The 12,851-nt window shown below is 44.4% G+C and overlaps 1 protein-coding gene across 4 annotated transcripts in view; it reads right to left on the minus strand.

Moving 5' to 3' along the window:
* LOC138797920 (lecithin retinol acyltransferase-like) overlaps positions 1–12,425 on the minus strand; it is a 99,331-nt gene extending 86,906 nt beyond the window's left edge. For 3 of the 4 annotated variants that reach the window (XR_011364020.1, XR_011364016.1, XR_011364018.1), the window contains exons 1-2: positions 12,137–12,425; positions 11,367–11,454 (exon numbers count right to left, since the gene is read on the minus strand). The gene's annotated coding sequence lies outside the window, so the exon portion shown is untranslated. The remainder of the gene's footprint in view (positions 1–11,366; positions 11,455–12,136) is intronic. The other variant, XR_011364017.1, reaches the window with a different exon arrangement.
* Between the last annotated feature and the right edge of the window lie 426 nt (positions 12,426–12,851).

Below are 12,851 nucleotides of genomic sequence, written 5' to 3' on the forward strand. Positions count from 1 at the left end.
AGGTCACACATAGTGATATAGAGAGGGGTCACACATAGTGATATAGAGAGGTCACACATAGTGATATAGAGAGAGGTCACACATAGTGATATAGAGAGGGGTCACACATAGTGATATAGAAAGGGGGTCACACATAGTGATATAGAGAGGTCACACATAGTGATATAGAGAGGGGTCACACATAGTGATATAGAGAGGGGTCACACATAGTGATATAGAGAGGGGTCACACATAGTGATATAGAGGGGGGTCACACATAGTGATATAGAGAGGGGTCACACACAGTGATATAGAGAGGGGTCACACATAGTGATATAGAGAGGGGTCACACAGTGAGATAGAGAGGGGTCACACATAGTGATATACAGGGGGGTCACATAGTGAGATAGAGAGGGGTCACACATAGTGATATAGAGGGGTCACACAGTGATATAGAGGGGTCACACATAGTGATATAGAGGGGTCACACATAGTGATATAGAGAGGGGTCACACATAGTGATATAGAGAGGGGTCACACATAGTGATATAGAGAGGGGTCACACATAGTGATATAGAGAGGGGTCACACATAGTGATATAGAGAGGGGTCACACATAGAGATATAGAAGGTCACTGTGGGGGCACACACACACAAACACACACAGCTGCAGCCATTGAACACTGAAGAAAAACACACAATCTTCTCCCAGAGAGAAAACCCGGCACTGAGGACAGAGGTTACAGCTACATTACTTATGTCTCCTCCTTCTCCTCCATATTACACTGCTGCTCATATATACAGTCATCCAGGATCCAGGAAGAGAACAGCACAGATCTCCTATGTGTGACCCCTCTCTATATATCACTATGTGTGACCCCCCTCTATATATCACTATGTGTGACCCCTCTCTATATATCACTATATGTGACCCCTCTCTATATCACTATGTGTGACCCCTCTCTATATATCACTATGTGTGACCCCTCTCTATATATCACTATATGTGACCCCTCTCTATATCACTATGTGTGACCCCTCTCTATATCACTATGTGTGACCCCCTGTATATCACTATGTGTGACCCCTCTCTATATCACTATGTGTGACCCCCCTCTATATCACTATGTGTGACCCCTCCCTATATCACTATGTGTGACCTCTCTCTATATCACTATGTGTGACCCCTCTCTATATCACTATGTGTGACCCCTCTCTATATATCACTATGTGTGACCCCTCTCTATATCACTATGTGTGACCTCTCTATATCACTATGTGTGACCTCTCTATATCACTATGTGTGACCCCTCTCTATATCACTATGTGTGACCTCTCTATATCACTATGTGTGACCTCTCTATATCACTATGTGTGACCCCCCTCTATATCACTATGTGTGACCCCTCTCTATATCACTATGTGTGACCTCTCTATATCACTATGTGTGACCTCTCTATATCACTATGTGTGACCCCTCTCTATATCACTATGTGTGACCCCTCTCTATATCACTATGTGTGACCCCTCTCCCTATATCACTATGTGTGACCCCTCTCTATATCACTATGTGTGACCCCTCTCTATATCACTATGTGTGACCCCTCTCTATATCACTATGTGTGACCCCTCTCCCTATATCACTACGTGTGACCCCTCTATATATCACTATGTGTGACCCCTCTCTATATCACTATGTGTGACCCCTCTCCCTATATCACTATGTGTGACCCCTCTCTATATCACTATGTGTGACCTCTCTATATCACTATGTGTGACCCCTCTATATCACTATGTGTGACCCCTCTCTATCACTGTGTGACCCCTCTATATCACTATGTGTGACCCCTCTATATCACTATGTGTGACCCCTCTCTATATCACTATGTGTGACCCCCTTTCTATATCACTATGTGTGACCCCTCTCTATATCACTATGTGTGACCCCTCTATATCACTATGTGTGACCTCTCTCTATATCACTATGTGTGACCCCTCTATATCACTATGTGTGACCCCTCTCTATATCACTATGTGTGACCCCTCTCTATATCACTATGTGTGACCCCTCTCTATATCACTATGTGTGACCCCTCTCTATATATCACTATGTGTGACCCCTCTCTATATCACTATGTGTGACCTCTCTCTATATCACTATGTGTGACCCCTCTCTATATATCACTATGTGTGACCCCTCTCTATATCACTATGTGTGACCTCTCTATATCACTATGTGTGACCTCTCTCTATATCACTATGTGTGACCTCTCTCTATATCACTATGCGTGACCCCTCTCTATATCACTATGTGTGACCCCTCTCTATATCACTATGTGTGACCCCTCTCTATATCACTATGTGTGACCCCTCTCTATATCACTATGTTTGACCCCTCTCTATATCACTATGTGTGACCCCTCTCTATATCACTATGTGTGACCCCTCTCTATATCACTATGTGTGACCCCTCTCTATATCACTATGTGTGACCCCTCTCTATATCACTATGTGTGACCCCTCTCTATATCACTATGTGTGACCCCTCTCTATATCACTATGTGTGACCCCTCTCTATATCACTATGTGTGACCCCTCCCTATATCACTATGTGTGACCCCTCTCTATCACTGTGTGACCCCTCTATATCACTATGTGTGACCCCTCTATATCACTATGTGTGACCCCTCTATATCACTATGTGTGACCCCTCTCTATATCACTATGTGTGACCCCCTGTATATCACTATGTGTGACCTCTCTCTATATCACTATGTGTGACCCCCTTTCTATATCACTATGTGTGACCCCTCTCTATATCACTATGTGTGACCCCTCTATATCACTATGTGTGACCCCTCTCTATATCACTATGTGTGACCCCTCCCTATATCACTATGTGTGACCCCTCTCTATCACTGTGTGACCCCTCTATATCACTATGTGTGACCCCTCTATATCACTATGTGTGACCCCTCTATATCACTATGTGTGACCCCTCTATATCACTATGTGTGACCCCTCTCTATATCACTATGTGTGACCCCTCTCTATATCACTATGTGTGACCCCTCTATATCACTATGTGTGACCCCTCTCTATATCACTATGTGTGACCCCTCTCTATATCACTATGTGTGACCCCTCTCTATATCACTATGTGTGACCCCTCCCTATATCACTATGTGTGACCCCTCTCTATCACTGTGTGACCCCTCTATATCACTATGTGTGACCCCTCTATATCACTATGTGTGACCCCTCTATATCACTATGTGTGACCCCCTGTATATCACTATGTGTGACCTCTCTCTATATCACTATGTGTGACCCCCTTTCTATATCACTATGTGTGACCCCTCTCTATATCACTATGTGTGACCCCTCTATATCACTATGTGTGACCCCTCTCTATATCACTATGTGTGACCCCTCCCTATATCACTATGTGTGACCCCTCTCTATCACTGTGTGACCCCTCTATATCACTATGTGTGACCCCTCTATATCACTATGTGTGACCCCTCTATATCACTATGTGTGACCCCTCTATATCACTATGTGTGACCCCTCTCTATATCACTATGTGTGACCCCTCTCTATATCACTATGTGTGACCCCTCTATATCACTATGTGTGACCCCTCTCTATATCACTATGTGTGACCCCTCTCTATATCACTATGTGTGACCCCTCTCTATATCACTATGTGTGACCCCTCCCTATATCACTATGTGTGACCCCTCTCTATCACTGTGTGACCCCTCTATATCACTATGTGTGACCCCTCTATATCACTATGTGTGACCCCTCTATATCACTATGTGTGACCCCTCTATATCACTATGTGTGACCTCTCTCTATATCACTATGTGTGACCCCCTTTCTATATCACTATGTGTGACCCCTCTCTATATCACTATGTGTGACCCCTCTATATCACTATGTGTGACCCCTCTATATCACTATGTGTGACCCCTCTCTATCACTGTGTGACCCCTCTATATCACTATGTGTGACCCCCTGTATATCACTATGTGTGACCCCTCTCTATATCACTATGTGTGACCCCTCTCTATATCACTATGTGTGACCCCTCTCTATATCACTATGTGTGACCCCTCTCTATATCACTATGTGTGACCCCTCTCTATATCACTATGTGTGACCCCTCTCTATATCACTATGTGTGACCCCTCCCTATATCACTATGTGTGACCCCTCTCTATATCACTATGTGTGACCCCTCTCTATATCACTATGTGTGACCCCTCCCTATATCACTATGTGTGACCCCTCTCCCTATATCACTATGTGTGACCTCTCTATATCACTATGTGTGACCTCTCTATATCACTATGTGTGACCCCTCTCTATATCACTATGTGACCCCTCTCTATATCACTATGTGTGACCCCTCTATATCACTATGTGTGACCCCCCCTCTCTATATCACTATGTGTGACCCCTCTATATCACTATGTGTGACCCCTCTCTATATCACTATGTGTGACCTCTCTCTATATCACTATGTGTGACCCCCCCCTCTCTATATCACTATGTGTGACCCCCTGTATATCACTATGTGTGACCCCTCTCTATATCACTATGTGTGACCTCTCTCTATCACTATGTGTGACCTCCCTATATCACTATGTGTGACCCCTCTATATCACTATGTGTGACCCTCTCTATATCACTATGTGTGACCCCTCTCTATATCACTATGTGTGACCCCTCTCTATATCACTATGTGTGACCCCTCTCTATATCACTATGTGTGACCCCTCTCTATATCACTATGTGTGACCCCTCTCTATATCACTATGTGTGACCCCTCTATATCACTATGTGTGACCCCTCTCCCTATATCACTATGTGTGACCTCTCTCTATATCACTGTGTGACCCCCCCCTCTCCCTATATCCCTATGTGTGACCCCTCTCTATATCACTATGTGTGACCCCCCCTCTCTCTATATCACTATGTGTGACCCCTCTCCCTATATCACTATGTGTGACCCCTCTCCCTATATCACTGTGTGACCCCTCTCCCTATATCACTATGTGTGACCCCCCCTCTCTCTATATCACTATGTGTGACCCCTCTCTCTATATCACTATGTGTGACCCCTCTCCCTATATCACTATGTGTGACCCCTCTCCCTATATCACTGTGTGACCCCTCTCTATATCACTATGTGTGACCCCTCTCTATATCACTATGTGTGACCCCTCTCTATATCACTATGTGTGACCCCTCTCTATATCACTATGTGTGACCCCTCTCTATATCACTATGTGTGACCCCTCTCTATATCACTATATGTGACCCCTCCCTATATCACTATGTGTGACCCCTCTCTATATCACTATGTGTGACCCCTCTCCCTAAATCACTATGTGTGACCACTCTCTATATCACTATGTGTGACCCCTCTCTATATCACTATGTGTGACCTCTCTATATCACTATGTGTGACCTCTCTATATCACTATGTGTGACCTCTCTATATCACTATGTGTGACCTCTCTCTATATCACTGTGTGACCTCTCTCTATATCACTGTGTGACCTCTCTCTATATATCACTATGTGTGACCCCCTGTATATCACTATGTGTGACCCCCTGTATATCACTATGTGTGACCCCCTGTATATCACTATGTGTGACCCCCTGTATATCACTATGTGTGACCCCTCTCTATATCACTATGTGTGACCCCTCTATATCACTATGTGTGACCTCTCTCTATATCACTATGTGTGACCCCCCTGTATATCACTATGGCTGACCCCTCTGTATCACAGGGATCTGGCAGTGTTAGTGTTTCTGTGTGTCTGGTGAATATTTAGTTAGAAACATAGAAGACTGTCAGCAGGAAAAGACCACCTGCTCCATCTAGTCTAGTTGTGAGTAGTTCAGGACATGGAGGCTGGAGACTGGCTGCATCTACTGCACACACAGGAGAAGCTGCTGTATATACAGTATATATTCCCTCAGGAGTCGCCCCAGGATCATGTAGGAAATTAGGGAGAAGTCTGTGTCATAAATAACTCCCCTGGTATCTGACTAGCCTTATATGAAGGAGCAGGAGTCGGAAGTCTGAGTCGGTCCTGATAAAATTCAGGAGTCAGAGCCGACTCCACAGCCCTGGTAAAAACTACACTTTATTATTGGACTATGTGTATGGAACAATTTGAGGAGCAAGGACACTTTCTCTCCAAAAGGAGGGCACTCCGCAGGGAGGGAGAGAGGTGCCGGTGCATCTAACTACCTCCTCCCTCCCTGGTGCAGTGGGAAAGATAGACACTACTACTCCTTCCATCATCTGCTCATAGTATGAGCAGATGATAGGAGTAGTAGTACTAGGGAGATCCCCAGTACCAAGCCCCCCCTCAACCGACATATCCCCTTAAAACACAAAAAAATGCAACAGCTCACCGCAATGGCAAGATACAGACCCACTACAGACATGGAAATAGTTAAAAGCAGCCCCCCCCCCCCAAATGCCAAAAAAAAACTTCCACAAAAATAATGAGGCTCTTGGTTACCATTTGAAAATGTTGTTAACTACCCCACAACGTTGCGCTGGCCGCATACGCGGTGCAGTCCTACACTGTACTATGGCCTCTCCATGGCATGAAACACGCCTATGCTCTGGGCATGCAAGATCCGTCTTATACCGGCACAAGTAATTACACCACCTGGGTGGGATAGGTGGAGTGCACGACCAAGTAGAGGCAGCCACTCCCCCATCTGGAACACAGAAAAAAATTGCGGCTAAGCACAGTTATGACGCGGCGATGGGGGGACGGCGGCAGCGATTCGGCCGTCCGTCCGAAGATGACGTTTGGCACAAGATGGCGGACGGCCTCGACACGGATCAGGTAATATATAATGCACCACACACTTCCGGGTACACGGGTGGGGGTGGTGGGACACGGGGAAGGGGGCGATTCAGACATAACATACATTACAGAGTTGTATAACTTTGTAATGTGTGTTATTCTGTGAATAATTTTTTAGCGCCGCACTACCCCTTTAACGATTCAGCCCATGTGCTAAGGTAACACAGGTGGTGAATAGGAGGCAATCTGCCTGGAGGATTCCTAATGATGAGGAGGGCGGGGAGGAGGGACGGAGAGGGTGGTGCAAAGTTAGGGCACAGATACTCCCGTAGGGCACAGAGCTGCAATTTTATAAGTAATTTTTTATGACAATAACTGCATCACCTGCCGACCGGACCACAGGACGGATCTTGGATTAAAAGCAGCTATCCGAAGGTATAAGTGGTTTGGGGGGGGGGGTCAGATTGTGGGTACAGAGTTGCTTTAAACTTAGCTTCTTATGAATAACAAACACTGGAACACTCTTTACTGATGAAAGGATACACAGAACCATCCGGAAACACCTCTAAGGGTTTGCAGTTTGGTGCCGAACATATAAGCGACTGTGATACAACTTTCAACTATTTGCCCACTACAAGCCACTCCTACTATTTCCCATCATAGTGCACGCGTCCATTCTTGATCGCACTGGGCCACACGGCGAGATCCCATCAGAGAGTAAAGGGGGACGCCCCCTGCAAGGCCTGGCCATGTGTACAAACTTTGAGTGCTGACAGAGAGAACGCCATTCGACAGAGCATGATCCCAGCACAGACACATCGCAGGCATCCGTGTATGTTGGGACATCATTGAAGGCAGATAGCCTCCACTGGGTAGACAACATATCATCTGGAGCCCGTGTAACTACGAGGAGTGGTGAGAGGTGGTTTTCCACCATACAATATCTGCAAAAAACATTTTCTACACCAATGAAATAACAGTCAAGTGTCTAATGCAAGAATAAGACCTCATTCATAGAGTAACTCTTCATTGTCTAATATATGAAGCATATGCAATATTTGCAAGACTACAACATTATATAAGAATTACATATGGCAAAAACTATTACATATATCATCATGCGATACACGGTAAGCAAGGGCCCTGAACTGCAGTGAAATACTAGAACAGAAGCTTTAAAATACGCACCTTTTTATTATTATTATTATTTTCATTTATATGTTTATTGGATTTTAATATGTATGTCTACCTACAGGTATGATTGTATTACTTTCTCATTCTATGTATAACTACTACTTGCAGATATAAGGAGTTTTCTGGAGAGCCTACCAATATTCTTTAAGGTCCTATAGGGGGCAGAACCAGGTGGTGCACTCAAAACCCATTATAGATTATTATTTTTTAGTATACAACCCGAGGCTGAGCTTACCACATCTGTATAAAAAATTAAAGCGATATGGCTATTAGAAGGCGAGGAGGAAAAAACAAAAATGCTAAACTGAAAATTGGCCTGGTCATTTAGGCCATTTTAGGCTCTGTCCTTAAGGGGTTAAAGGTACTTCTATATTGTTGTAATCTATTAGTGGCATACCCTTGGGGAAACGGCACCTGTAAAAATAAGACTTCCATCAGAGGGCCATCAATTTCCATTTAGATCACAAACCAATGTGAATGCAGCCTTCCTAGAGAGGACACCAAACAAAAGGCCATTCAAACAGCTTAAACTTTACCAAACAATTAGCATCTAAATTGGTCACAAGCAAAGTTCTTTTCTAAAACTAAAACAAATGGTCAGCAGTGTTTGCAAATAAACTCAGTGGATCAGAAACTGCTCCATTACTGTCCTATTGTGAATGCTAATCCACTATGCAAATGTCTAATCCTGACGACTGATAATAGAGAAGACACAGTGGATTGACTTCCCTGCATATGGACCTATCTATCTATCTATGCACACATATATATAGGACTGTTTAGTCTTCATTTTGCTGCTAATATTATGCTGTCTCCCTATTACAAGGGTCACCAAAGGTTCATAATAGGAAGTAGTCACTGTTTTGTTATATTAATGAGCCAATAGATAGAACGCAGATTGCTATGATGTGACATTTGTAAAAGTTGTGATGTTGAGAGACCAGTGAGGCTGGGGCTAGACGGTCTGCGGCCCCCAACAGCATATTGCACCTAAAGCCTTATTCACTCGTTCGGTAAAGTTTTCTGTAATTGCAGATCTGCAAATTTAGGGCCCATTGACTTCTATTGGGTATTTACACTATCCATCGTTTTACGGAATCCACAATCCATGCCGCAAAAAAACAGGAAACACATTTTTGCAGATGTTACTGATCATGTTGATTTATAACGATCACCTTGCCATTTTCTGCAGATTTACAAGAAATACGGATCTCTATGTCGGTGGCACTATTTTGTTACAGTTGCAGTTTGGCTGTAAAAAAAGCTAAATAGTAGAGAAGTCCCAAGCAGGTGAAGTCGCACACGACCCTGTGTCACTACTATGTTATATCATAGACAATCATTGGATGCAATACCGTAATGGGACATTATTATCTTTATATTGCACAAGCAGACATGTCGTCCTCGCCTTACTGCATTTGTAGTAAACTACTGATAAAAATGTCCATTAAAATTACGAGAACATTGCAAAGAATGTGCTCAGGTCAATACACTAGTCCAAAATGACAAACTACGGGGGCTCTAGACTCATGTCCATGACACCCGCAGGAGGGCCTAAGTGATTGGGAGACCGCTTTAACTCTTATGGTGCATTTACACAGACGGATTTATCTGACAGATCTTTGAAGTCAAAGCCAGGAAAAGACTAAACAGGGAACCGGTCATAAAGGAAAGACTGAGATTTCCCCTCTTCTCAAATCCATTCTTGGCTTTGGCTACACAAATCTGTCCATGTAAGCGCACCATTAGATATTAAAGAAGTAGTCTACTCAGAGGCACTGCCGCAGACCCGCCACGCCACAATAGCAGAAAGCGTCCAGGGACTGGAATGGCACAATGCGGACAGGAGTCAGGGACGAAAGTGAAAGGTATTTTTTCACCCACCCCTTCCCTGGGCATTTTGAAATAAAGGGGTCCGGGCCAGACTATCCCTTTAAGGAATAGCTCTAGATACATTTACCTGATAAATAAATAAGTAGATTCACCACAGGCTCATACACGTAGCGTTATTACTCCTAAAAAGATATACTGTAACTCTGTATGCTTTTACTTTTTAGAGGGGCATATGAAGCTTTTTCTGTCCTTTTCCACTTACAGATTTCTCCGCTAGTAAAATGGAATTGTTTAATTTAAAGGGGTTATCCAGTATTAGAAAAACCTGCCTTCTTCTGAAAACAGCGCCTCACTTGTGCCCAGGTTACGTGCGGTATTACAACTTAGCTGTATTCACATCAATGAATTTGAGCTGCAATACCGTCCACAAACTGGGGTCAGGTACAGTGCTGTTCCCAGAAGAAAGCAGCTAATGTATTTCTAATTTCGGGTGTGTGGAGAGCTACAGTATAAGCATACACCCAGATATAGAAGCCAATAGCAGACTACTGTGTCTAGCTTACTGGCTACTTGATCTTTTTTACCAAGACTCATTTACAATACAAGTTCGGAAAAAAAAATCTACACATTTTTCTCTTCTATGAGCTCATATACACCGATGTGGCCATGATATAGATACAGTTGGAAACAGCACATTATTGGCTGCATTTTTTCTGATCCTGTTGGAGTTTTTATATAAGTTCTAAAACTCCTAGTATGTTAGATAAGAGAAAAGTGGAGTCGCCGGTCAATAGCTCATGTGTTCCGGCTCCTCAGTATTGTGAAGGATTGCCGCTTATCGTTGTACATTCCCACCACTTTAATCTGCTTTGGGAGGAGAAATCGTGGCGTTCCTAATTTGTTTCACTTCCAACACTGTTCCTTTTGTTCCGTTTTGACAATCTTTCTTCTCATTCCCATCTCAACTATTTATGAAATGAATCTTGTAGCACTAAATCTCTAAGGAAGATTATCGGAGGGCAGACCGGGTGTGAAGGTTGTGATTATATAAAAATGGGATGAATTGGAGACGTACCCATGTTTCTTTACAATATTCCATAATAAATTGTCAGATTGTCATGTACATAGGTCTGAGTGGAAATTTAGTGTAGACATCTTGTTTCATCAGCTCTGTGAGGCTGTTATAATAGAGCTCAGGGTCGGCACGTGACCCGCAGCTCTATTCATTCCTCTTCCAGCGTACTCTGCTTTCCGATACAGAGATCGCCAGAGGGGTTCAGGGGTCAGACCCTCTGCAATCTCCTAATTTTCCCTGGAATACCCCTTTATCGTACACATTTCAAGGAAAAAAAAGCAGATAAAAAATGGATGCTGTAGTGTGCCATACTGCCGGATCTGTTTTCCAATCACATTATAAATGTGTTCCGTATGAACTGGCCCTTAAACAAGAAGTTTAGCGAAATAATTTGCAAGCAGGTAGGGAGGAACATAATAAAGAAGCACTACTTACTTTGTTCAGTGCTGTGTCAGAGGATCCAGGACCCATCTCCGCCAATCCATCAGCAGCCAGACGGAGGTCCCGGATAGGTAAGGCAGCGCTGCGGAGGCAGAGAGACAGGTAAGCAGAGCTGGCTTATTACGTTCCTCCATGCCCATGCCTGCTTTAACTCTTTAAAGACACAGGGGATTTTACCCTAAGGGTACTATTACACCAAGCAATTTTCCGACAATTAACGATAAACGATCTTAAACGACAGCTAAGGCAAACCACCCGAAATCGTTCGCCCAAGTACACGAAACGATGATCGTTATTTATGATCGTTCTTGCGGTCGTTTAGTCGTCGCTTTTGCCAACGTTTCAGCTGTGAACTCTTATTCCACCGAACGATGTGCGAACATGAGCGAACAAACAATAAAAATAGGTCCGGATCCTATTAAACGATCAACGATTTCTCGTTGGTCGTTTAATCGTTGCCTGCTATTACACAAAATGATTATCGTTCAAATCCGAACGATTTAACGTTTTTTTGAACGATAATCGTTCCGTGTAATACCACCCTAAGGACCCAGTGCCAATTTTCTTTTTTTTTCTCCTCACTTTCTAAGAACCATAGTGCTTTTATTTTATTTCTTTTTTTTATTAGGGGAGGGACTATGTCAAATCATTAAAACTTATTTATATGACACTTTTAATGTCCCCCTAGGGAACTATTACCAGCAATCACTAGAGAGCATACACTGGCCATTGCTGTGCCATTGGATAACATTAATCAGTCTTACCTTGCAGACTCTATTAGAAGATTGCAGAGACGACTGCGGTCAGGGAAAATGTTCTGGACCCGGCAGTGTCCCCATCCAACAGTGCAGCTCCCGTCACTGACAGCTGAATGCCGCAATATGTGGCACTGAAGGGGTCAGGGGTGAGGACCCAGCAGCTGATAGCAGCTTCATACAGCCTCCGCACCAGGGGGCGCTCTCTATAGTCAGTGCACACAGAGGGGGCGCTCTCTATAGTCAGTGCACAGAGAGGGGGCGCTCTCTATAGTCAGTGCACAGAGAGGGGGCGCTCTCTATAGTCAGTGCACAGAGAGGGGGCGCTCTCTAGTCAGTGCACAGAGGGGGGCGCTCTCTATAGTCAGTGCACAGGGAGGGGGCGCTCTCTATAGTCAGTGCACAGGGAGGGGCGCTCTCTATAGTCAGTGCACAGAGAGGGGGCGCTCTCTATAGTCAGTGCACAGAGAGGGGGCGCTCTCTATAGTCAGTGCACAGAGAGGGGGCGCTCTCTATGGTCAGTGCACAGAGAGGGGGCGCTCTCTATAGTCAGTGCACAGAGAGGGGGCGCTCTCTATAGTCAGTGCACAGAGAGGGGGCGCTCTCTATAGTCAGTGCACAGAGGGGGGGCGCTCTCTATAGTCAGTGCACAGAGAGGGGGCGCTCTCTATGGTCAGTGCACAGAGAGGGGGCGCTCTCTATAGTCAGTGCACAGAGAGGGGGC

The sequence above is a fragment of the Dendropsophus ebraccatus genome, chromosome 7 (assembly GCF_027789765.1).
Source record: "Dendropsophus ebraccatus isolate aDenEbr1 chromosome 7, aDenEbr1.pat, whole genome shotgun sequence".
In the NCBI taxonomy this organism is placed as follows: Eukaryota; Metazoa; Chordata; class Amphibia; order Anura; family Hylidae; genus Dendropsophus; species Dendropsophus ebraccatus.